This window comes from Periplaneta americana, chromosome 1 (genome assembly GCF_040183065.1).
Source record: "Periplaneta americana isolate PAMFEO1 chromosome 1, P.americana_PAMFEO1_priV1, whole genome shotgun sequence".
NCBI classification, from domain to species: domain Eukaryota; kingdom Metazoa; phylum Arthropoda; class Insecta; order Blattodea; family Blattidae; genus Periplaneta; species Periplaneta americana.
The window spans coordinates 41,244,713-41,270,425 of record NC_091117.1 but is presented as its reverse complement, the minus strand read 5'-3'; the positions used below and the strand labels follow the sequence as shown (position 1 = coordinate 41,270,425).

General features: G+C 35.1%; 1 protein-coding gene across 1 annotated transcript in view; it reads right to left on the bottom strand.

The window, feature by feature from the left end:
• The window catches only part of CalpC (calpain C), a 298,680-nt gene extending 279,486 nt beyond the window's left edge, over positions 1-19,194 (bottom strand). Inside the window, exon 1 of the mRNA XM_069818993.1 lies at positions 19,057-19,194. The gene's annotated coding sequence lies outside the window, so the exon portion shown is untranslated. The remainder of the gene's footprint in view (positions 1-19,056) is intronic.
• Positions 19,195-25,713: the final 6,519 nt, after the last annotated feature.

Genomic DNA, 25,713 nt, shown 5'->3' with positions numbered 1-25,713 from the left:
CTTGTTGAGCTTGTCGGGATAGCGATGATGTCAGTTTATTCTCTGCGTTTGATAAATAAATATGTAACTATAAAAATGAAATTTAGGAATAACGTAAAATTTCAGAACATAATCTAAGTAAGGTCCCTGAGCCAAATAACGCCATGTATACCTTTAACGCCACCATATTAAAATTTGTTAACGGCACAAGTTTTCGGTAGTGCACTACTGTAGCCTGCATTCGCTTGCAATCTAGTAATGAAATGAGTTACTGGCTGTCCGCTGACATTTACGAGTGACATTATATTCCATCATTTTCCTGTTGTGTGTTGATAGTGAATGGCTGTTCTTATATCAAGGTAAGAGGCAATATTTTATTTTGTGTGTTGAGCAAATAATAACTAAGTTATATTAAACTATATATTTTCGTGATCCTTAAACATTCTTCTATGTATAGAAAGTATTTGCTATCTATAAAATTTGAAAATGTTAGAGAAAAAGGCATGTCATGTTATCAAGTACTCAGTAGAGCTTTAACGCCATGTGGTGTTAAAGGTCTACAGAGAAAATTTTAGGTTATGTTAGTACTAAGGCTGACAGTACAGCATCAGTGTGAAAACATCAGGAAAATAACTAAGCTTTCAACTTACAAATGTTCAGAATGTGCAGTGATGATATTGGTTCAATTGCTTATCGAACTCTTAATTTTTTTTATTTTACATAACTTAATTTTTTGTTCTACTTATTGGAAACATTCATATCAAATTAAGGTAAATGCTTTTGTGTTTAATGACTTTCTACTGAGAAACATTGTCTCTTTTTTTTTTTTTTTGTAAGGAGTCGCTGGAAAACATATTTTCCTAATCCAACTGGTGTTTCAGTTTCAGATCAAGAATCTTTCATTAATATTGAGTGAATTTGTATCTTTTATTAACAGAAACTCAAATTTAGTCGCTTAGTTCAATTTTTGTTGCTTAGGAAAAATAATTCATTAACAATTATAAGTGTATAGGCTACTAGAAAATAGATGGCGTTAATTGGACAACCTGTTCCTAATAACGCGAGTTTACAAAGTTTTCCTATTTGAGTTCTAATTCTTGTTCGGTATAAAATATATCCATTTTCATTGTGCTATTTTGTAAAAATAAGATTACAGTTTCTATTTCATAATTTTCGTGTTTGTACATAACTTATTTCCAGAGCAAAAGTGACTGAAGTGTTAAGGTGGCGTTATTTGGTACGTGTACCTTACTTTAGAAGGAACATATCGAAATACCATCAACTGCGACAGATTTAGTTAAGAGCTTCTACATGAAGTCAGAAGCAACAGGACAGAGTCGAGTTGGGTTCAGGTTCAAAGACCCGATAAATGTTCTCCTCCCTTCCTCCACAAGCAAAGAGATTGTAATTGGATTCTTCAACACATCGTAGCAATCCTATATCACAGAGGAATGGATGTCTAACACATAACACCCACTTAAAATTTCATTAAAGCCCGCATGTGGAAACCATCATCCGCACACAAATGCATCGATACAGCTGTTAAGTTGGCACCGCCCTTATTTCGTCACCAGTATTGAAATCAATGAACTCTGGGCCGGTCTTGGACTAAATAGCGCCCCGGGCGAGATGCACTCTGCGGCCTTAAGATTCTGTCACGTCTCTCCTCTCTATACTTTCTTCTCCTAGCTGCAACCGATTTACTAAGGAAAATGTAATTATTATCGAGAAACGTGATTGTAGATAAAAATAATATTATCGATAAAAATGGACAATAAAAATTATCTTAGTAAATATGTTAACAAAATTCGCATACTTTTCCTACACAATAGTAGGTACTTTGATTGTCATATATTCACTTGAAGAGTTTCCTCTGGCAGCGACAAATCTGAACTGTATGTCATTACTACAGAAGATCCCCGATAAGAAAAGCGACATCCAAACCAAACTGTAGGGTTCTAATGAGTACATTCAGCCGTATCTAGGTTAAATTGATAGAAAGTAATTAAAAAAAATTGTTAAAGCGGTATTGTCGACAGGCTTTCATGATTATCCTTCAGTTTCAGCTGGTTTGTCAGGAGTTCATATAGCCCAACAGATAACGCTGTAGACTAGTATGCTTCAGTTTCGATCTCAGTCTTCCTACCATTTCTTGTACTCGTATCATTATATTGATATTCTTTCATTCAATTACACACATGCTTATATGCATTTTCCGCTTACACAAAAGCGACTTATTATTGAGCAATACGATACATATACATATATACATGATGTTCTGCCAAATGGCAGGTCTTTCATTGCAAACCCAGCATTCTCCTATCTTTCCTATTTTCTGCCTTCTCTTAGTCTCCGCATATGATCCATTTTAATGTCATTTAATGCAACGTACAGCAACACTGCCGAGAAAAAACAGCAGTTGCAAACTTTTATTTTACTGACTTTCACAGGGGTGAGCGTAATTGAAAAACTCCCTGCAAAAGGAGCTGGTTCCACTTTTTGGTCAAATTAATGTTTTGTTTGTATTATTCGTTAAAAAAAAATAAGCAAGAACGGTGTGATTCCGAGCATTTGGTAGTAAGTTACAGAGGAACTGGGCCCATGTCTATAGGCACTTTCTCAGGAGAACGTTTAATTCGATTCTCCGTTTTAAAATCTACTTACTTCCTTACGTAATTTCGTTTGAATAGCTTGTAAACAGAGGACAGGGTAGCTAACTGAATGAACCCATGCACCCTTGCGTAGTTGTGGTACTCAGCAAACATCAGTTAAGACGATCCTTAACCCTGCATTACTCAGGTGGGGTATGGTAAACCCCGGTGCGTATATTTCAACGAAAATCTAAGAGATGGAGCTAGTGTGTACTCTGTGCATCTGTATACTTTTCAATCACATCCAGAAGAGTTCACTTAAGAAATTGTTTAAGTGAACTAAGAATAGTATATTTAATTGCGTTTATCTGATTTCTGAAACTTGCGGAAAAATATATTAGTTATTTAAAATGGGGTTTGTGAAACCCCACCTGAGCAATGGTGAGAATATTTATAACATGAGTAACGTAGGGTTAAAGTGAGTGTGAGTCCATCCACGACGTGCACTGAAGTGTAAACTGCATTCTGAAGTGAGTGTGAATCCATTCTACACAGATTAATACTAAATAACTTGTAATCTGTATTCTGTACCCGACAGATATTCTTTATTTTCACGTTTCGGTACAATTTATGACGTATGGAGATATATTATGTAAGAAATATAATTTTACTAAAATGATTATGAACTTGTAAACCTCTACAAAGTTTGCAAGTTTCTTGTTTATGTTAGTTAATTAGTTAGGGTACAATTAATTATGATACTTACTCACTCATTTAAAGTTTGTGTGACTGCAACCTGTGTATATTTTTGTGTGGGTTTACTTTGTTTATAAGTTATTGTTTTTTTTCTCTCTCTCTCTTTATTTCGTGTGTAGCTTTACTTTGTAAGTGTACTTTTTTCTGTTTATTTCTATTATTGTATTTGTATGCCTGGTGTTGTGGAAGAGAAGGCCTGATGGCTTTAACTACACAAGAATAAATAAATAAATAAATAAATAAATAAATAAATAAATAAAAAAGTCCCGTGCCATGGCGTCGTGGTCTAAGGCATCCTGCCTAGGACTCACGTTACGGAATGCGCGCTGGTTCGAGTCCTCGTGAGGGAAGAAATTTTCTCATGAAATTTCGGCCAGTGTATAGGACCGGTGCCCACCCAGCATCGTGATGCACTTGGGGAGCTACGATAGGTAGCGAAAATCCGACTTCGCAAACAGCTATAACGGCTGGAAGGATCATCGTGCTAACCACGCGATACCTCCATTCTGGTTGGATGATCGTCCACCTCTGCTTCGGCATGTGGACGTGAGGCCAGCAGCCGGCTGGTTAGTCTTGGGCTTTCATGGGCTGTAGCGCCACGGATTTAATTTAAACCTCTATAATGTACGCTGTTCAATGTTGATGTTTAATTTCTGCTAAAATATAATCATGTTGAAAGTATGTTGATAAAATGAACTTGTTCTCTGGAAAAAGAACCTATAAAATAAATATATTTATAACACTATTAAAGCCGGAATGCATTATTTAACAAAAACTTGTAGACAAATATTATTGTAACAATATGCAAATTGTTATTTAAAAAAAATGCATTCAAATCGTTATTACATAAAAATAAATCTTTCAATCATTGTTTTCTTAAAATATGACTTTTGCTTATGGGCCCGTTTTCCAGCTACCGCCTCAATTGAAGCTGAGCTCCCAGTCGTTTCGTTGCAAAAAGGAAGCAGCTCCTGGAGTTGTATACAGAGTGAACCGTAAGTAGTGTCATTAATTTTAAGGGATTATTCTTTGAGATATTTCAAACAAAAAAGTTCAATAAAATTTTGCCTCGTTTTCGAGATAAAAATCGTTTTACGTGAAATATTCTATAGTATGTTCTGGGAAAGCCACTGGCCTAATTCCCAAACTGTTCAGTCAAATTAAGACAGCAATGTAGTATAATAATAATGATCGAAAGAATTTTAGTTTAGTCCTTTAAATGCGCAGAAATTTGAGCCTAACAAATGTAACTTATCGTTCTGAAAAGGAATTTTACAATGTTACATTTGTTCGGATCAAATTTCTTCACATTTAAAGGACAAAACTAAAATTCTTTCAATCATTTGTTTTCATAACACACTGCTCTCTTAAATTGACTGAGAATATTGGGAATTAAATAAATGATTTTCCCAAAACACGCTATGAAATGTATCATATAAAACAATTTTTATCTCGAAAAGGAAGCAAAGACGAGCAAAATTGTATTGCACTATTTTGTAATCCCATGAAATCAATGACATTTCTTACGGTTCACTCTATCTTTTCTGTCGTAGTTTATGATAATGGCTATATATATATGTGTGTGTGTGTGTGTGTGTGTGTGTGTGTGTGTGTGTGTGTGTGTGTGTGTGTGTGTGTTCAATGCAAAATGTGGCTAATTATATCCAATTTTATTTCAAAAAAGGGGTAGCTCCATTATTTGTTTATATTTTACCCCCAAAAATTGCTGTAGTAAATGAGTGAGTGATAAAATGAAACTACTAGGTACCTAGTACATACTCCGAAAAAGGAAAGAAGCTGAGTTAAAATCTGAATTTTTTAGAATATTTTTGTTATTTTCCTCAATTTTGTAAAAGTGGAGCTACTTCCTTTTTGCAGGGAATCCTTCAATTCTAACTAATGTAAACTGTCTCCAACGTTGCCCGCTTTTCACAGCCACATTACCACATAGGTTGTAAGAATGAAATTTGCAATTCCATTTTAGGCTATTATTCGAAACTTGTACTTAATTGTGATTAAATTACTACTTAAATACTTACTTACAAATGGCTTTCAAGGAACCTGTAGGTTCATTGCCGTCCTCACATAAGCCCGCCATCGGTCCCTATCCTGTGCAAGATTAATCCAGTCTCTATCATCATATCCCACCTCCCTCAAATTCATTTTAATATTATCCTCCCATCTACGTCTCAGCCTCCCCAAGGTCTATTTCCCTCCGGTCTCCCAACTAACACTCTATATACATTTCTGGATTCGCCCATACGTGCTACATGCCCTGCCCATCTCAAACGTCTTGATTTAATGTTCCTAATTATGTCAATTGAAGAACACAATGCGTGCAGTTCTGTGTTGTCTAACTTTCTCCATTCTCCTGTAACTTCATCCCTCTTAGCCCCAGATATTTTCCTAAGAACCTTATTCTCAAATACCCTCAATCTCTGATCCTCTCTCAAAGTGAGAGTCCGAGTTTCACAACCATACAGAACAACCGGTAATATAACTGTTTTATAAATTCTAACTTTCAGATTTTTTGACAGCAGACTAGATGACAAAAGCTTCTCAACCGAATAATAACACGCATTTCCCATATTTATTCTGCGTTTAATTTCCTCCCGAGCAGAGTGCGAATTAACAGGTGTATGGGGGGATTTCCTCCCTGTTGGAAACTTATCCCCCTCTCATAAATTCATATTAACATCCCTGCCAGGGAACCCTCACAAAATATAATTGTTTTAATTTATTTTTATTTTATTGGGCTATTTTACGACGCTGTATCAACATCTAGGTTATTTAGCGTCTGAATGAAATGAAGGTGATAATGCCGGTGAAATGAGTCCGGGGTCCAGCACCGAAAGTTACCCAGCATTTGCTCGTATTAGGTTCAGGGAAAACCCCGGAAAAAACCTCAACCAGGTAACGTGCCCCGACCGGGATTCGAAACCTGGTTTCGCGGCCAGACGCGCTGACCGTTACACCACAAGTGTGGACTAATTTTTTTTAATATGAGTATACTTTATAAAGTATAAAGTAAGCAAAGAAAGTAATATTGATGTATTATCATCACCGGCAAGCTGACAACAATCAATAACTTAGGAATTACACATCTTATCTCAAGCCTGCTCATGGATATAGGCCTAATTATTATTATGATCAAGATGCAAGACAAGCAACTCAGTGTGACCAAGCGTTGAGCCGCATCGAATGAGGATAATAACAATTTTATGTATGGTATTCTCTATCTAGGATTCTATCCCCCCCCCCCCATCAGAAATCTTAATTCGCACTCTGTTCCCGAGTGTCATTTATATTTGTTACTGTTGCTCCAAGATATTTGAATTTTTCCACCTCTTCGAAGGATAAATCTCCAATTTTTATATTTCCATTTCGTACAATATTTAGGTCATTGTTATAAATAGTTTATTCTATATTACTCCACAAAAAAAATGCAATGTATAACAATTTCATGAAATCAAAAATCAAAATATTAACACAATGTAATTATTTTTCGAAAAATGTCCTCAAAGAAACGAAATGTTATATTTTTGGTTATTCATACTTCTACGAATCATATCTGAGAAGGAGTGTGATGTTTTCACTTTCATTTTGTATGCACATACATAGACGCCACATCGATTTTTCAGATTGCCCATAAAAATGGCTATTAAATTATATTCCACAATAAAGCGATACTTCCCCCCTGAACTAGAATCACTGAGTCCATTTAAAGAATAAACATATAGCACATGTGAATGCCTATCTCGTGATCTCTCTCCTCGTGTTGCCATGCGACAGTCCTTGCACGATGTGGTGCTAGCATATCTGCATCCTGCTGCACCAGTCTGCACCAGCCGTCGGGCGTCGTGCAAGTGGGTGTTCACCAGGCGGCCTTGAGGCGGGGGTCATTGCATCTTGCAGGCAGTGACGAGGAGGCAGCGCTATCAGATTGCCCCTACAAAACGCTTAATTGTTGTTGTGATATTCCTTCGCGATTAAGTCGTTCGGCATATTTCACGGTTCAAGCATCCGGATAACGCGCAGGATGTCATATGGTTGTTCCATTAGCGCCTCTCCTCATCCTCATTACTGCAGGAATGACACACACAATCGCCGGCATTCAGAAACTGTCTGTTGCTTTGTATAGTGTTACAGCTTTTAAGTACGTACACGCAACATAGAAACGTCTGCACGTTTACTTTTTACGAGAATTCATTGCAATCCGCAAAGCATCCACTACAATGTAGCTGTTGCTATAGAAAAATGCTGTAAGAACTCGTGTATGTGCATATACTCAGCCCCGTATTTACATATGAAGAGTTCACTGCAAGAATGATGGATGTCACTTTCTTGTCGAAAATGAACCAAGACTGTCAATGCATAGCTTAAGACATATAGAATGTACATACAGAGTTATATGGCATTAACACTGATAGTCATTGTCCAGTAATGATCGGAAAATCACAGTCAAACTTTAAGCGCTAAGCATTTCAAACTTTCAATTGCTTCTCCTGCAAAATGTATTCCAAATGACATCCATCATTCTTGCAGTGGAATCTTCATATGGGCCAGACCCCAGGGCGGAAAATTCGTAGGAACGGCAAATTTTTGAGAAAAGAAAAAATCGAGCTGAAAATAAATTTTCATATGTGAAAAGAAAAAGAGTAGCTATGTTGGGATTATTCATTTGTGAGAGGAAGATTTTAGGTAAACGGAAGGAGATTTTTATACGAATCATGTTATTGGCAACACTACCATCCAAAAAAATACGTAATTCGACTTTTTCTGTGACGTCATTTATAGAACTAGAAGCTTATTATAACTTGGTGTCAGCTCGGTAACATCTTTTGTCTGTTAGTTTGTATATTTTTTCTATTTCAATTGATTTGGTGAATCTTCTAGTGGTATTTTCCTATTTCACAGTTACCTACTTTAAATAGTAGCATATACGAGTAATGTTAAATTTTTGTTGTTACACGCCACTTTTTTACAGTTTGACTACTAAATGTCTAAGATTTGCATAAGTTGGTTGGTGGGTAGCGCATATTTTTCGGACCCATGGCCATAGCACTAACTAAATACGGGGCTGTGGAATAACGGCTAGCGCGTCTGGCCGCGAAACCAGGTAGCCCGGGTTCGATTCCCTGTCGGGTTAAGTTGCCTGGTTGAGTTTTTTTTTTTCTGGGATTTTCCCTCAACCCAATATGAGCAAATGCTGGGTAACTTTCGGTGCTGGACCCCGTACTCATTTCACCGGCATTATCACTTTCATCTCATTCAGACGCTAAATAACCTAAGATGTTGATAAAACATCGTAAAATAACCTACTAAAAAACTAAACAATTACTTTATGAACGTATGACAGTAAGTCCGTACCTTTCCACGTGCGACGGTACGCGCGTGCCAAAGCAAGTGAGACAATGCGTACGTTCTCACACACATGTGACTATACGTACGTGCCCACGCATGTGGGACAATAATGAGTACGTTCCTACGCAGTGAACGTTCCTAAGAACGTAAGACGATACGTACGTATCTACGCACGTGTGACGATAAGTAGACTACGTACCTACGCATGTGTGATAATAGTACGTACCTACTCACGTGTGACAAAAATACGTACGTTCCAATGCACGTGTAACGATATGTAAACCTACGTGCCAACGCAGTGTGACGTTATGTTCTTGTCTACGCACGTGTGACGTTAATGATTTACACAGTTTTGTCTGAAAAATTATGTGTAGGCCTACGCATAAAATACGCGTACAAGCACATTATATGCATTAATATTTATGCGTGCACACGTGTATAAAGTAACAGAGCTTCGCTTACCTCTTAATATTCTAAAACATTATGTGGGCCTTCACTAACATCTTAGAAAGAGCCTATGAGTAAGAGCTATAAAAAGTCTACGTACGATATGATCATTGTTTTCTGTAATATGATGCTGCAAGTCAAGCGGAAATGCTAACGTCGCGGTCAACGGACATGAATAGAATGCTTCTATGCGATCATCCTATCCCACATGCAAATAAAGCTCCAAGCTTTCAGTTTCACATCGCAGAAAATAACTCTCGTTCCCATCATTGCAATCATGTCAATTCTAAGAATATTTTATAATGACTAGCATATGCATATTCACGCATAACTGAAGATCTGATCATATCTTCTTCTCCTAATACAATTGCAAAGCATCTTAGTCTCAATAAAATGATAATGAACCGGTATGTTTACGGCTGCTGCTATTTACAGATTTTCACTAACCAGTACGCCAAATACATTCTTTCCCAATCTCCCTCCTCCAGACCTCTGGATGACTTGGCCTTCTCGACGTCTTGCTTCCATTTACGTCCCGGGCGTCCTCTCTTCCTTCGCTGTTCAGGTATCCAACTCAAAGGCCACCTTTCATCTCAATCTCTATGTGGCCATACCATCTCAGTTGCTTTTCCTCAGTATGTTAATGAATACCTCCTGTGATACTCATTCCTTCTTTGATATACACACTCATAATTTTCGAGCTCGAGAAACACCCACACTTATTCTCCAATAAATAACTTAATTTTTTTATACATCTTGATTACACAACTTTTAACATTGTATAACTTCGGAATATGTATGATAAGACTTTCTAGTGTTAAATTTTAACGTACCTTGTTTACATGTTTCGACCTATTTATGGGTCATCTTCAGAACTGGTCGTTGTTGGTCTTGGCGCCTCTTGTTTCCTTGAGGGTGCGTTCGTAGTGTAGAGTCAAAGAGTCTATGTATTTTGAAATTGAGTTGTGTGTTGAGAATATCGTTGGGGTGTGTTTTCGTGTGTCTGTATATTTCATATTGTTCTAGTGTGTTGAGTTTCTGGCTTTTTGGTTGGATGTGCAGTATTTCCATGTCTGTGTTGATGTCTCTGTAGGTGTGGTTGGCATTTGTGATGTGTTCTGCATATGTGAAGGTGTTCTGTAATTTTGTTATGGCTGTGATGTGTTCTTTGTAACTTGTTTGAAATGATCTGCCTGTCTGTCCTATATAAAAGTTGTTGCAGGTGTTACATTTGAGTTTGTATACGCCTGTGTGGTTGTATTTGTTTGTTTGTGTTGTTCGTGTGTTGAGATGTTTTTGTAGAGTGTTATTTATTCTGTATGCGATGTTGTAATTTAATTTCTTGAATGAGGTTGCAATTTTATGTGTGTTTTTTTGTTTTCGTATGTTAGTGTGATGTATTTTTTTGTGTTCTTGTGTTTGTGTTGTATTCTTCTGTTTTTTGTGGTTATGTTTTGTCTTACGTATTATGTTGTCTATTATGTTGGGGTTGTATCCGTTTTCTTGTGCTATGTATTTGATTGTGTTTAGTTCTTCGTTGTAATCCTGTTGGTTCATTGGTATGTTGAGTAGTCTGTGTACCATTGTTCGGAATGCAGCTTGTTTATGTTGTGTGGGGTGGTTGGGTGTGTTGTGTATGTGTGTTGTTGTTGTTAACCTTTTTCTAAAGCACATAGTCTTAAATCTTAAATATGCGACAAGAGGTCTCTTTTCGCTGTTCGCCTTACATATAGTAAAACACTTTTTTTCACTATTTATCTAATTTGAGGCATATATACATTACATAACCATCACGCAATAAATTTCGACTTAAGTACAGGAGCGAATTAACCGGCTGAGATGGGGTGCGCCTAAGTATTTCACCAAAAGACAGCTCTACGCTGTTGTAGAATACTCTATATTATAAAACATATTTTTATTTTATACTGCATAGCAATATCAAACCTACTTATTGTTTCATTCGCTTCGTCTTTCACAATGAAATAAATTAAATTCCAGATACACTCTCTCGAACTCAGGGACGCCCAGTTTTATTTCTATCAAAAAAAAGTTGCCAACTACATTAATGTTTGACACACCTCGTGCTTTAAATCACGTATCAATATACAAAAGCCTTTGTAGCTACGTTTTAGTTGTTTAAAATCCCATAAAAATTATACATTTTGATAGGAAGATAAGTTTTATTATATTTACTACTAGCCGTATCCGTGCGCTCCGCTGCACCCGTTAGAAATACATATAAAGTAATTACATAATTAAAATAGGACATTTGATCCAGGGAACATTCGTGCTTGATAGAAGGATAAATCGTTTAATATGTTACTTAATTTAAATTGTATTTAAATAATTTAAATGCGATCATTTTGGTCCAGAGACCACTCATTTGGTGCAATAACAATTCCTTTAACATGTTTCTTAATTTTTATTACATGCAACCATATTTTAATGAAGATTGACATAATTTAGATTTAATGTGTATATAAACATTATTTTAAGAAATGCAAGAAACGAATATTCAGAATAGCCTATCAAGTTTTCTGTGCATAAGAAGCTATTTTAATCTTACCTGTTCTCGATTCACTCAGAAGTTACTGTAATAACATTATAGCATTATGTCCATCTAGAGAAACTGCACTTTCCAATGGTAAAATAATAATTACTTATACAAATCGGTTAATATAGCTTCCGATATTACTTCATACAAACACAGAAACATTCTCTGTAGGCTATGTTTCATAGCTTTCGATTGTTGTTGTCCAAGGCCCCTTATAGACGAAGTCATTTTTTATTTCATTACACCGCCTTAGATGGCAGTTATTTTAAATTTAAAACTCATTTATCTCATTAAATATCAGTCCTATAAAAGTTTTGCAAAGAATAAAACTTATCGGAAATCATTTTTAAAGAAACTTTAGTTACGTAACATTTTTCACAAAAGTCAATAATAAGCGAGATATTTCGATTTATTTAATTCAGGCCCCCTTATAACCCCCCTTTTAAATAAAGTATTTTGAATGCCATATAGCCTAAAATCTAAGTCACAAGGAACTTAATTTATATTCCAATTTTCATATAAATCGGTTCAACCATTATCGCGTGAAAAGGTAACAAACATCCAGACAGATAGACAGACATACAAACAAAAATTTCAAAAAAGCGATTTTCGGTTTCAGGATGGTTAATTATACATGTTATCACCAATTATTTTTGCAAAATCGAAAATTACCAGAAAGATTTTGGCTACAGATTTATTATTAGTATAGATAATAAAAGTTTGTAGCAGTGGTTTCCGAAGTAATGCATCTTAGAGCCTCAGTTTACAGACTGACATCGAAGGATCTCAGAATAAATTATGATTATAATAAAATATGTTTTAACTGACGTGTATTGTTTTTCATACTGAAATTGTAATCGTTCGCAGTCTTGATTATGTGGAGAGAGTATGTGCTTCGATTTTCAGCGTGGACAATAACATATTTTATATTTCGTCAATGGATGTTTGTCCCTTGTCATATGTTGTCCTATGTTTTCTCAGCGGTGGACATGTGCCGTGCTGCTCACACGACCAGGGAGATACAATTTGTTCGTATATAGTTTTGGTCAAATGATAATACCCTCCCTCACATCACATTGGATTGTAAATCTGTTATACAAGAGGAGATAAGATTGACCAAGAAAGAAATAAAGAAAAGAAGGAAGGATATTATTTATTACATACACTATATATGCAAGTTTCTAATACCTTACTACTAAACAAATGTAAGTGTTGGGCATTTCATTTGATCTAGGAGCGAGGGAAAAATTGACAGAGGATTGAAAGAAATCGGTGTATTACGAAAAATAACTCTAATGTGGATCTCTTCTCATCAGGGCATTCCTGGTAATGAAATTGCAGATGCTGCAGCAAAAGAAACTACACGACTTCCATTGCATATCTTAACATCTATTCCTCATACAGACGCTGTTAAATACATATCAAGAAAACTGCACAACTATTGGCAAACATCATGGACAGAGTCATCATCCAGCAAACTTCACGAAATAGTACAGCATTCCAGAATTTTAAACGTCAAGATGAAGTTATAATCACCAGACTGCGAGTTGCCCACACCAAAATTAGACAAAACTCTTCCTCCAACATGCACCAATTGCCATAGTAGGATCTCTGTACGCCATTTAATTTCTGAATGTTCACTATATCACCTTCATCGAGATCAATTCCATATACTAACAGACTTATCAACAGTTCTAAACAACCCATCATTCAGTTCATACTTAATTAAATTTCTGAAAGCTATCAACATTTACAAATGTATATAAAATGATTATTGTAAACTGTAAGAATTGTTTATGTATTGTCGCGATATGACTTCCTAAGTTAAAGCGACATAAAATAGATAAATTAAAATATATATATATATATATATATATATATATATATATATATATATCCGGATGTAAATGTCCGAAATGTCAATTATGTTAAATATATATAAAACAACAAATATAACCTCTGGATGTAACATTAGCAATATCTTGAATGCAATACATATACGACGGTACTCAAGTCTTCGTTTCTTTTTCCAATAATGATATACTGCGGGTTGCATTGGCCCGTTGCCCAAAAGAAGCGATGATGTATTGCGAGTTGCATATGCACGCTTCCGCTAAGGAGCAAGATGGGAATAGAGAATTACAGAAATACTGTAGTAAAGGATATTTTTTCCAAATAGGTGACGACTTAAACGCTCCACGTTGAAACTTAGTTTGTATGAACTTATAGCCTCTTCTTTCCTAGCAAAGTGTTACATTTCGAACAAAATATCCTACTTCTTTTGTAGTGAAACGCCAACTCATGTATAAGTTTAGTAACTCATATAATTTATTGTATGAATTTTATTTTAAAATTAATTTTCATATAATCTGAAATCCTATATGGTGGTGGTGGTGATGGTGGTGGTGGTGGTGGTGCTGGTGGTGGTAGTATTATTAGTACTAATGCCTCCCAACGGAGGTAGACTCTTAAGACTCAGTATACTGACATATGATTTACAAATATAAATACAGAGTAAAATAAGAAGAAAAAGAAATGAATATGTATACTAAAATCTTATTTATTCACTCGTTCATTCGTTCATTCATTCATTCATTCATTCATTCATTCATTCATTCATTCATCCATCCATCCATCCATCTATCTATCTATCTGTTTATTTATTTATTTATTTATTTTGATAATAATTGTAACATAAAATAAAATATATACAGAAAAACTTTAGTTCGCCCCTGAAAGAGTAGAACTCAGGGGCGAGCTGCTGATCAATGCTAGACATCATCGTGTACGACATGCTTTGGCGATATCGTTAAAAACTTTAAATTGGGAGATTCATGAGGAAGTACATTGTGTATCATCAGATGGTTCTTTTAGACGGGCAGACATTATTGCTATCAACGGACGCTTAAAACGGGCTCTTGTTCTTGACCCTACTATCCGTTTCGAAAGAAACCTAAATCAGGCCACCGAGGTTGATACTGAGAAGAAGTCCATATATGAACCTTGTCTGCCGTCTTAAACAATGGTCCGTCTTGGTTTGCTGTTTGGCAGTGGAGGTTCAATCACAAAATTCACGTGGAATTATCTTAAGGAACTTCACATTCCTTTTGATTATGTAATGTCTATTCTTATAAATATTATCAAGGATTCTCTTCAAATATTACATCATCATCTCTATTTCAATTAATCAACTTATATTTGCCTTCAACAATTAACTTTCTTTTTTCTTTAATGTATCACATCACATTATTGTACATGTTTATTGTATTCAGGACCCTTGTGGTCACTCAAAATTCTTTGAGCTGATGTCTTTAATTTAGAAATTTATTATTATTATAAAAATTTGTCTTATGTCTACTATGCAATAAGAATAAATAAATTTAAATTTACAATTTTTCTACTTTTATAAAATCCATACATAAATTTTTAAATTTAATACTAGAACTATTACAATTGACAAGATTAGGATATTTAAATATAAATTTGTTACACATTCTTGGGCCTAAATTACTATTATGAATAAATACTGTAGCAGTGTTGCATTTTGGTTCAAACAATCTTAAACAATTCATACCTTTTGTTTCATAACTATGAGAATACAATTCAAAATTATTTCGATTTTTATGTATGAATTTTATTAATACAATATAATAAATTTGTCAATGATTATTTAAAATTAGACATGATTTTTCAAAACTACTGTAACAATATCATCTATTAAAGATTTAGATAGTAGTACTAGTAGTAGTAATAGTGGTAATGATAGTGGTGGTGGTGGTAGTAGTGGTGGTAGTGGTAGTGGTGGTGGTGGTGGTGGTGGTGGTGGTGTTAGCAGTAGAAGTAGTAGATTTAACTACCTTTTCAACTGCAGTAGAATCGAAACTCGTGAAGGAGCAATGTCAACATTTTGCGCAGTCTTCCATCAAAGCAGTGGCGTACAGAGAATTTGTCAAGGAGGATGGTTATTATTAAAATTACAATTTACATTATCGGTATTTTAAATTGTGTGTATGATTACTGTTATTATTATTATTATTATTATTATTATTATTATTATTATTATTATTATTATTATTATTATTATTATTATTAAATGTGAATTGTCAAACGCATAAAGCGCTGAAGAAACGTTTCACAATAAATTCAGAACGGGTGAATAGCGCTCTTAAATAAGTTTAAAATCGACAATGCACAATATTCAACATCAGCACTGCAGAATTGTCAAAACAACCTGTTCAGTATGTTTCACAACAAGTTAAATTTCATATTGTGTCGGCCTCATTTTATTACAAGGTCGGTACTAGGCTGTAGCCCTCTCTATAATAAAGATAACATTTTTAATTCGAACGTGCTGCAGTACCAAGCACAGGGATTATATTGAGGCAGGGTAGGAGGACTATCCCTTATGTCGATGTAGATTTTGTTACTCTGACAGTGAAAAATTAGAGAAGGAAAAACGATTATGGATTAAAAAATATATTCAAATCTAAATATGTAATTGTTTTTTTTTAAGATAAAAAGTTAAAGGGGGTTCAAACTCGGCAACCTCTCCTTGCACATGCCCCTGTATCAGAGACAGGTTATTTTATGTGCTTTATCTACGTCCTAAGACAGGGGACACACGGCTTTATTTTCCTTCCGTAGGAAGCCATGTCTAGTATTTTAATGCGTTTATACAGTATTATCGGAATAAAAGTAACGTGGACAATCAAAAGAGCAGACAAACGTTCTACTGTCCTATGGTAACCACAAAACCACATAATGTGACAGAGATTGAAAGCCCGGTTTCGTGAGTAGCAGCTGTGAATTAAGTTAAGACTGTGTATATAGCAGTTTTATGATTTAAATCTCTCATCCATGCGTGAATACGACAATGAAGGATTTTAATATTGCCTTGATTTTAAAGCTCAGTCATACATTTTAATTATGTTGACGAACAGTGGTGTATTTCTAAACGAAAAATTGTCATGGCTCTTGGATTTTGGTAGTACCGGAGTAGTCTTCGTTGTAATCTTCTTCTTTCTCTTCATCATCATCATCATCATCATCATCATCATCATTTTCGCAGTAATTCTTATGGAATGTCAGACGAAAATACATGGGTTCGAATCTAGATACAGAGGTTAAGTCTGCGGAGTAGACCTCATTATGAAAATGTTTAAATAATTACGAATAAAATATGGCATCTTATACATGCGAAATTTGACGATAATATGAAAAACATAAAAGTGTCCTGGCGCCGCACGGCCTCGAAAAATAGTACCTTGGCGCCGAAGTGCTCGCCAAATCTGAAATACACCCTTGCTGACGAAACACACTAAATAATTAGATAAATAAAAAGGGATTAAATGTGTCTAAAGCGTAGTATTCGTGATGATGATTCGATTCCTGATTGCGACGTATTTGTTTGTCCTTTGTCCCTTGAATATCTTTGTAAGTTGGACCTCAGTGTCGTTCTACGCTGCGATACTAAGAAGTCCCCTAGCGTATCTACTGAATAGTGTACAAAATCAGCATGAAAAATCTTTAGAATAGCTTTCACGTCAGTTTCACTCTTCTATGGAATCATTGAAGCATATTTGCGATGGCCAGAACGGATGACGTGAAACGTTGAAACTTGAGTCTAAGAATGCCATACGGTATGTAAACATACAATGAAAAGTTCGCTAAGCATCAAGAATCTAGGAAAACAAACCTGTTCTATTGTGACTTACAGAGCGTTCAAAGTTCAGAAAATATTATCGTAACGAATATATAGGCGTCTTCTCAGCGAACATCACCCCACCCCCTTTGTAATATAACTAAAATAAGTTATTTACGTATTTTCTGCTGACGATACAACTTTTGTTATCACACATAATAATTGAAAAAACTCATGTGTTAACTCTAAGTTTGAAACAAACCCAAAATAATGTGATAAATGAATTTGTAAAGATGCTGGGTATATATTTGGATCCTAAACTAAGGTGGAATAGCCATGTCAGTTATGTATGTAAAAGAATTTCTAGAGTAATTTATCTCTTGAGAAGTATCATGTACAAGATTCCCAAACATTATTTAAAACAAGTTTACTATGCACTATTTGAAAGTGTTATTAGATATGGATTATACTTTTATATGGAAATAGTTCTGACCTTCCAAACATTCTGTTACTGCAGAAAAAGGCAGTTCGTATTATAACAATGTCACCACCCAGACTATCATGTAGATCTCTTTTCAAAAATGAAAAGATTATGACAGTCTACAATGTATATATTTTTGAACTTTTAATGTATGTAAAGAAGAATATTACTAATTATACAAGTACAGTAGATCTGCATCGCTATGAAACAAGAAATAATGATCAATTTAATGTACCACATGTCAGGTTGCAAAAAACACAATCAAGCTATGTAATTACTGCAATAAAAGTATATACTAAGATACCTACAAATATAAAGGTATTTAATGAAATAGAATTTAAATTTCAGATTAAGAGATGGCTACAAAATAATCCCTTTTATAGCATGAATGAATTTTTTTTTTAATGATGTAGTATTTTAGTTAAATTTTATTATTTTTCACTCTTTTAATATTTTAAATATTGACACATTGTTTTTTATATTATCACATTGACGATGCCTCTTATATTCTTGTACCTTCAGGCAAATAAAGAATATGAATATATAAAATAACAGAATTAAATCCAAATACTATAACTAAGTATTACTTCAATTAAAACGCTTCATATTCCTTATAAATATATAAAGGAATTTTGAATTTAAAAAGAAAGCCTTAATTGATTTTGTATTTCCTTTCACGGGCCAGAAATGTAAAAGAGTTTGTTTAATTTTAAAGCCTAAACTGAGAAAATACCACTTTTCCAGAAAACACGCAACTCAATAAATGATGGCGAAAAAATGTGGCAATTCTTCTGTTTATTGCCTTGTATAGTCCGAGAAAATGTTCTAAAATATTTAGTAAACACTTAAAATGGTGCTGGTGTTCATATTTCGAACATTTGTACCTATTTATTCTTTTTTTTTTTTTCTCTACATTGCTTACTATTTACGCTGCATTTAAAACGTCGTGAATTTGCGTGTGAAAATTTCTATCATAAGCAATGACATAAAAATGTTGTTAAAACAAATTATCTGATATCGTGTGTAACAGGTCTTAGAAATAAATTCCCACCGCTTTATTCTCTGCTCCCATTATTTGTATATAAAGTATGCCTCTGAACTTGGACAAGTTGAACACACTGCCGGTAATAGAAACCCGGCCATCTGAGACAGCATCTGTGCTATGAAATCATTTTCTTAAAACAGGTTATGAAAGACTACCTCCATGTTTATTACACTTCAATATAAAAAACTTTTTACTTACGTTAAAATCTCGTCAATCTTCGATGCACTGTAATCCTATGATAATGTATTTGAGAAATGCACAAGAAATGTCACCGTTTCCACTTCACTCTTAATTTATGTTGCTGCATGAGTAACGATTTGTCAGGTTGTGACTTAGAATTGGAATCATAATTTCACCACACACAAACACACAGATACGTTCTCACTAATATGTCACTACGAACTGTCAATTACGATTGTACCGTTGTCAGTCGCGCTTCCAGCTGTTACATTCTCCACACTGTTGCTATCTGACTCCCGCGTTGAAATCTCTCCTCCACAGGTGAAACTAATGTGCCGCTCGTAGGTTGTAGCCATCTAGTGGAAAAGTGGCGAAACGGGCTCCCCCCACTCCTTATACCAGAGCCGCACAACCTTGTGGACTAGTAAATCTTTACAGAAAAAAAAATGAGACGAAGAAGAATAAGAGAAGATTGAACTTGTCTCAGGAATGTTGGGTTGCTTGCGAGTTGGCTAGCTGAAGCCAAAGAACTCCGTACAAAAAGGGCTGCTTCTCGATCTATATTTTGTTGTATTTTGTTTTACGACAGTTTGGGAGAATTAATAGCAAAGGCGTACGAGTTGCAATATTCAGCAAAGGGACGTCGTTTTAAAGATGCATCTGCACGCGGTTCAACTTTTCTTTCAACTTTAAGCATTCAAGCGATTCTTGCAAGTTTGATATTTAATATTGATTAATATATATCCTATACGTAGTGAAGATGACGCGTTTGAGACGGGCAGGGCATGTAGCATGTATGGACGAATCCAGAAATGCATATAGAGTGTTAGTTGGGAGGCCGGAGGGAAAAAAGCTTTTGGGGGAGCGGAGACGTAGATGAGAGGATAATATTAAAATGGATTTGAGGGAGGTGGGATATGATTATAGAGACTGGATTAATCTTGTTCAAGATAGGGACCAATGGTGGGCTTATGTGAGGGCAGCAATGAACCTCCGGGTTCCTTAAAACCCATAAGTAAGTGAAGATGACGTTCAAAACGCGGCGCACCATATAGACACAAAATCTTCATGCATCTTAATTGAACGCGCGTTTTAAACTTGATTCTTTCAATATTCTATCCAGATTACATGCATACGTACATGGAAAATTGAACTGTGTAGATGCACTTTAACTTTACCATCATCATCATCATCATCATCATCATCATCATCATCATCATCATCATCATCACTACATACATAAATATGAAAAGGATAAACTTGAAGATGTAATTACAAATCTTTCTTTTAACAATGTTTTGTGCATTAGTAGTAAATGTGTGTTACAATTACTTTGTTCCATATATTATGAGCACTGAATTTACATTTACTATTTTATTTACGCATTGTGATTTTTCATCACATTATGATATTATGCTTAAAAATAAAGACAAAATACTGTGATGCTGCAAAAAATAAATAAGTTTTTAAGATGTTTACCTATATACGTTTACGATTACACTTTTTGGGCATTCTTTATTCCTATTCAGATATATAGCTCGTATGTAGAGACTAATAGGAAGACGGAAAATAGGAAAGATTCGAGAATGCTGAGTTTGCAATGAAAGACCTGCGATAGGACACTATGAATGAATGAATGAACGAAATATTTCGTAGACAATGGATGTTTATAGGCCGCTCACAGGGAACATCGATGGCTTTTCTTTTCACAGAGTTATTTAACTTCTGTCCGTTCAGTACACTTTCACAGATTTTGTCATGGTTATGTTGTGCAAAACTGTCTATCACTTCCTTTTCTCCATTTAAATTTACGGAAGGACTTGCGGCTCCAGGCCCCTAGGGCTAGGGTTACTCGCATGCGGACGGGACCTGGCTCTATCAGAGCCTGACTCAGGCTGACTCACCTGTCAGCGTCACCTGTCGAACTTGGACAATCATCACATATAGCCTAAGGGTGCATAATGGGCCTAATCGTGCCTCAGTGTATGGATCCGTCCTGGGTCCAATCCACGTCAAAGCCAAGTTAAGCCAAGATATGAATAACTTTCTAGTAGTGTAATTATTAAGTTAAGTTGCAGAGGTTATTTGAAGTTTTTTAATGGGGCTATGTTGTATCCTATTTCATTTTGAAGTTAATTTTTCAAAATAATTATTGATTATCTAGAAATTTTCGCCACCATCCTGCCTGTGTTTACTCAGAGTTGCAGACCGTCATCTCCTTCAAAACCACTTTAAAAGTTAAATTATATTTTCTCGAATCCCCACGCCCTGGAATAAGACGCGCACCCCACTTTTGAAATGCACAAAATATGTAACATAAACCACTGTGTTGAACATGTGTTTTGTACTCGTATATAAAAAGGGCTTCAGTGAACGAGGAATTTTTGTTTTACAAAAGTATGTTTATGTTTCAGCTTATAACAGCGCGCCACGTAACTGCAGTCTTCATAATAATAATAATAATAATAATAATAATAATAATAATAATAATAATAATAATGATTATCATCATCATCATCATCATCATCATCACGATTTCCGCAGGAATACTTATGGAATATCAGACGAAAATACATGGGTTCGAATCTAGATAAAGAGGTTGTTAAGTAGATCTCACTACGAAATTGTTTAAATATAATTAAAATATATGACTTCATAAATGCAAAATCTGACAATTTCATATTATTGTGCCCCGGCGACGCGAGGCCTCCAAAAATAGCACCCTGGCGCCGCTAGGCCTAAAATACACCTCTGCTTGCCATGCACGATAGATAGGATTTGGATATAGACCTATTATTGCAATACATGTCAAACAAATAGTACTGAAAATGGGTACTATGCGCTTATGTGTCGGTAACTAGTAATCCAGTTATAATTGTTTTTATATGTACTTGCGGACAACAATGTTAGTTAAATAAACTAGAGTGGCATTATCACACTTTTTCATTGTACGAGTGCAAAATATCAACGTTTAACTCGATTTGGTGCAACCACGTCCATTTCATGCCTCATCCATTGTTTACAAGCCGCATTCGTTAAACTCTTAATCTAATGTATGCATTGCTTTTGTAAATTAATTTATGTATTTAATCATAAAGAATAGATAAAGAACTGGATCATTATTTAATTTATGTTATGATAAGTATTATTTAATTTATCTTTCCGAATTATAGTTCATGTAACATAGACATACAGTATTATCGTCGCGGTCTCATGCTTAACATTCGGCAGGTCTTTGAAATTGTATTATTGTTTTCAATTTTTTGTGTCGCCGCTCAAATCACTCGCCTCAATTTCAAAGTTGCAACCAATAAGCAGCTTCCATTATAACATGACACTACGTGTCTAATCCACGTGGACTAAAACCGAGGTTGCGATGTCTTGTACTGAGGACGAACATTAAGGTATGTGATTACTTCCGAAGTTTCCAGTTATATTCTTGATCTATTTCATTCAATTTTGAATAAATATGCCGTGTAAAACTCCATACGTAGAGATGTGTGGAAAATACATGTGTTGAAAGATTGAGTGGAAGGAATTGCCTGTGATAGTTCGAAAGCTCGGTATAAATGTTGGAAGGTGATATTGAATAAATATATATATATATATATATATATATATATATATATATATATATATGTGTGTGTGTGTGTGTGTATAATTTGAACTGGTAATGAAAATTACGGGAAAACGGCTGAACGAATTTTAATAAATGACCCCTCATTTTGAAGCTTGGATCCCAAAGTTTTTCAGAAAAATAGTAGTTTTCAGTGAAATGTCAATTTTTCAACATAATCTTCCTATTCTCTAAAATCCATCTGTCGTCATTATTAATTGCATTTCAGAATAAAACAAAACACACACTACAGTAAACAATATTACACGAAGGCCATGATCTGTAAGAATGCTGACATATTAGAGCTCAAATTAAATTGGTTATTAAAAACTTCAAGACTTACTAAAATAATTTACAGATCTGATTCTGTGATGTGTAATTTTCTGAGTACAGCTGTATATTGGATATTAAAAACTACAAAACTTGAGGTGGTTTGATGACATTATTACTATTAGAAATTAAAATATTATTATAGTTAATGCCATGCTGTGACTAGTTTTCATTAATTATACATATTAATGCTATATTGATGATATGAAAGTGAAACGTTTTGGCATTATATAAGTAGCTGTAGAGAATATCTTAAACTAGATATTCATTTCTATAATTTACCGAGTGGCGGTTATATATAAACTACAAAACTTACGTAAGATGATAATATTAAAAATCAAATATTTTTATAGTTATTAATCAAGTGGGGTTGGGTCTTTTTCATTTATTTAATGGCGGTGTGGTGTAGATATTTATATGCGTGATTCTCTTCAGTATTGGCTCGAGAGAGCGCAAAAATTAGAGTTCCTAAGGAAAGACCAAAAGGTATTACTTACCGGTACTGATAAAATAAGAGGCCTACAAGATTTTGTAGTCTCTCGATCATTTCAGCAAGATCTCTTAGCAGGATAAAATCATTTTACCCTCTACATTTCAAGGTTGTTTACGAAACATGCAGCAGCTATACCACGATGCTATGTCTATTGTTCGAAAACATAGCAAACCTGACATTTTTTTTTAACTTTCACCTACAATCCGCAATGACCTGAAATAGCTGTTGCTTTACTCTCACATGAAAAACCGACTGATCGTCCTGGCATTGTTACTTGCGTTTTCGCGTTCAAACTAAAAAACTGAAGGTGTATAGGTTCAAGAAAAAGTATTTGGCATAAAAGAAAACATTCAGAGAGGGAATGTTTCATTATTATGGAACCAAATAACTTTCAAAATGTCTGGTATTCGTCATTGAAAATAAATCTGAAAAATGTTTATTTGAACGTCTAATGAACATTTTGAAGAATTTGCTGCACAACCCACTAGTTCAGATTTAATTGCCTATGCTGATAGAGATAAACGCAAAAGGAGTAGGGAGTGTTTTTCTGTTGCTCGGCAATAGTTGCTGAGATACAGTGGCGGAAAATTAACTTTGTGGAGTGGAAAAATGTTTCCAACACTATAAGCTTTCTGGGCAGAGGTGAGTGTTATTTCAGTTTCTACAGGATTAGAAATATTATAAATTTTAAATCTCATTATGGTTGATTCCAAATTTTAGGTTGCGATTTTCAGTGATGCATGTGGTGACCATCCCTTCAAAGAGAAAGCTAGTTATCTGAAAAGTCAGATTTGTATGATATACGTTATTGTTTTGATAACAGAAAACCACAAATTTAAGTACACAGTAAGTGTGCACTCAATGCTGGGCTCTGGTGTTCTGTCAACTCACTTGAGGTAGCCTATGTGGATATAAGGGGAAAATTGAGCCGATATCTGGTATAGTTCCTGAGTAGCTCAGTCAGTAGAGCGTTGGCACACTCAATCAAAGATCTTAGGTTCGATACCCGGCCTTGAAACAATTTTTCCCCTTGAAATTATTCAAGAGAAGAATTGCTTCACAGTGCGATAAACTGGAAACAGATCAATGAAGAGATTGCCATCAGCTATTAGTGGATATGTGCTAGGAGAAGGTATGCTTAGTAATAAATAATGTACCTTCAAAATGAGGCAGTAGAACAAATAGACAGCTCAAAATACTTGGGAGTATTATAAGCGGTAACATGAACTGCTGCCAGGAAGTCAAAAGTAGGACAGCAATGTTAAAGGAAGCTTTTAATAAAAAAGGAGCATTTTCTGCGGACTTTTGGAAAAAGTATCTTCTGCGGACCTCTGGATAAAGAACTAAGAGAGAGACCAGTGAAGTGCTTTATGCGGAGTGTGGCATTGTATGGAGCAGAAACATGGACATTACGATGAAGTGAAGATAAACGACTAAAAGCATTAATTGAAATGTGGATATGAAGAAGAAATGAAACTGTGCTAGAAAGAGTGAGTGAAGAAAGAATAATGCTGAAACTGATCAGGAAGAGGAAAAGAAATTGGCTGGGTCACCAGGGGCGGCTCGTCCATAAGAGCTGCGGAGCTGCAGCACTCCCTACTTTGACAGGAAAATAAAAACATTTATTTTAATTTGTAGAATTGTTACAGCATTTATTGGTAAATTGCTTTATATTTCATCTGGCCGGGAATATGTACTATTATCTTATGCATAATCTTTTTGCGCGTCGACTGTACTGGAATTGGCACTGCATTCAAAGTAGTCCTGGGATCTGCAGGGTGGGACAGCTCAAAGAGAGTGTCTCTTGCTTGGTCAGGGGGTAGAGAGGTGAAGGGAAGCAGAGGGCTGCTGCTGTTTAAAACCCATATTTCGCTGCAGTGGCTTGCAGAGCCATGCCACAAGGGAAGATCTTTCCTCCACTCCCACATCACTATTGTAATGCTACGTCAAATGGATTCTCTATTCCCTTGAAAGTTAGTGACAAAGTTTTTATTTTCTCTTCACATACTTATTGTTGTAGAATCTTATAGAGTTAATATAACGAAATTAATATTATCTTTTGCTTTATTATTACGTATATATCCAGCCTCCAGCAGAACCTAATAGGATTTGCCTTAACTCAAAATGATTGCACGAATAGAATCCTTTTGATATAGCACGTAAAATACGAAAGAGACTTCTTTTCCAGTTTTAGAAAATTGTTGACCGTCAGTATATCTGAGTGTTGCTTTGGTGT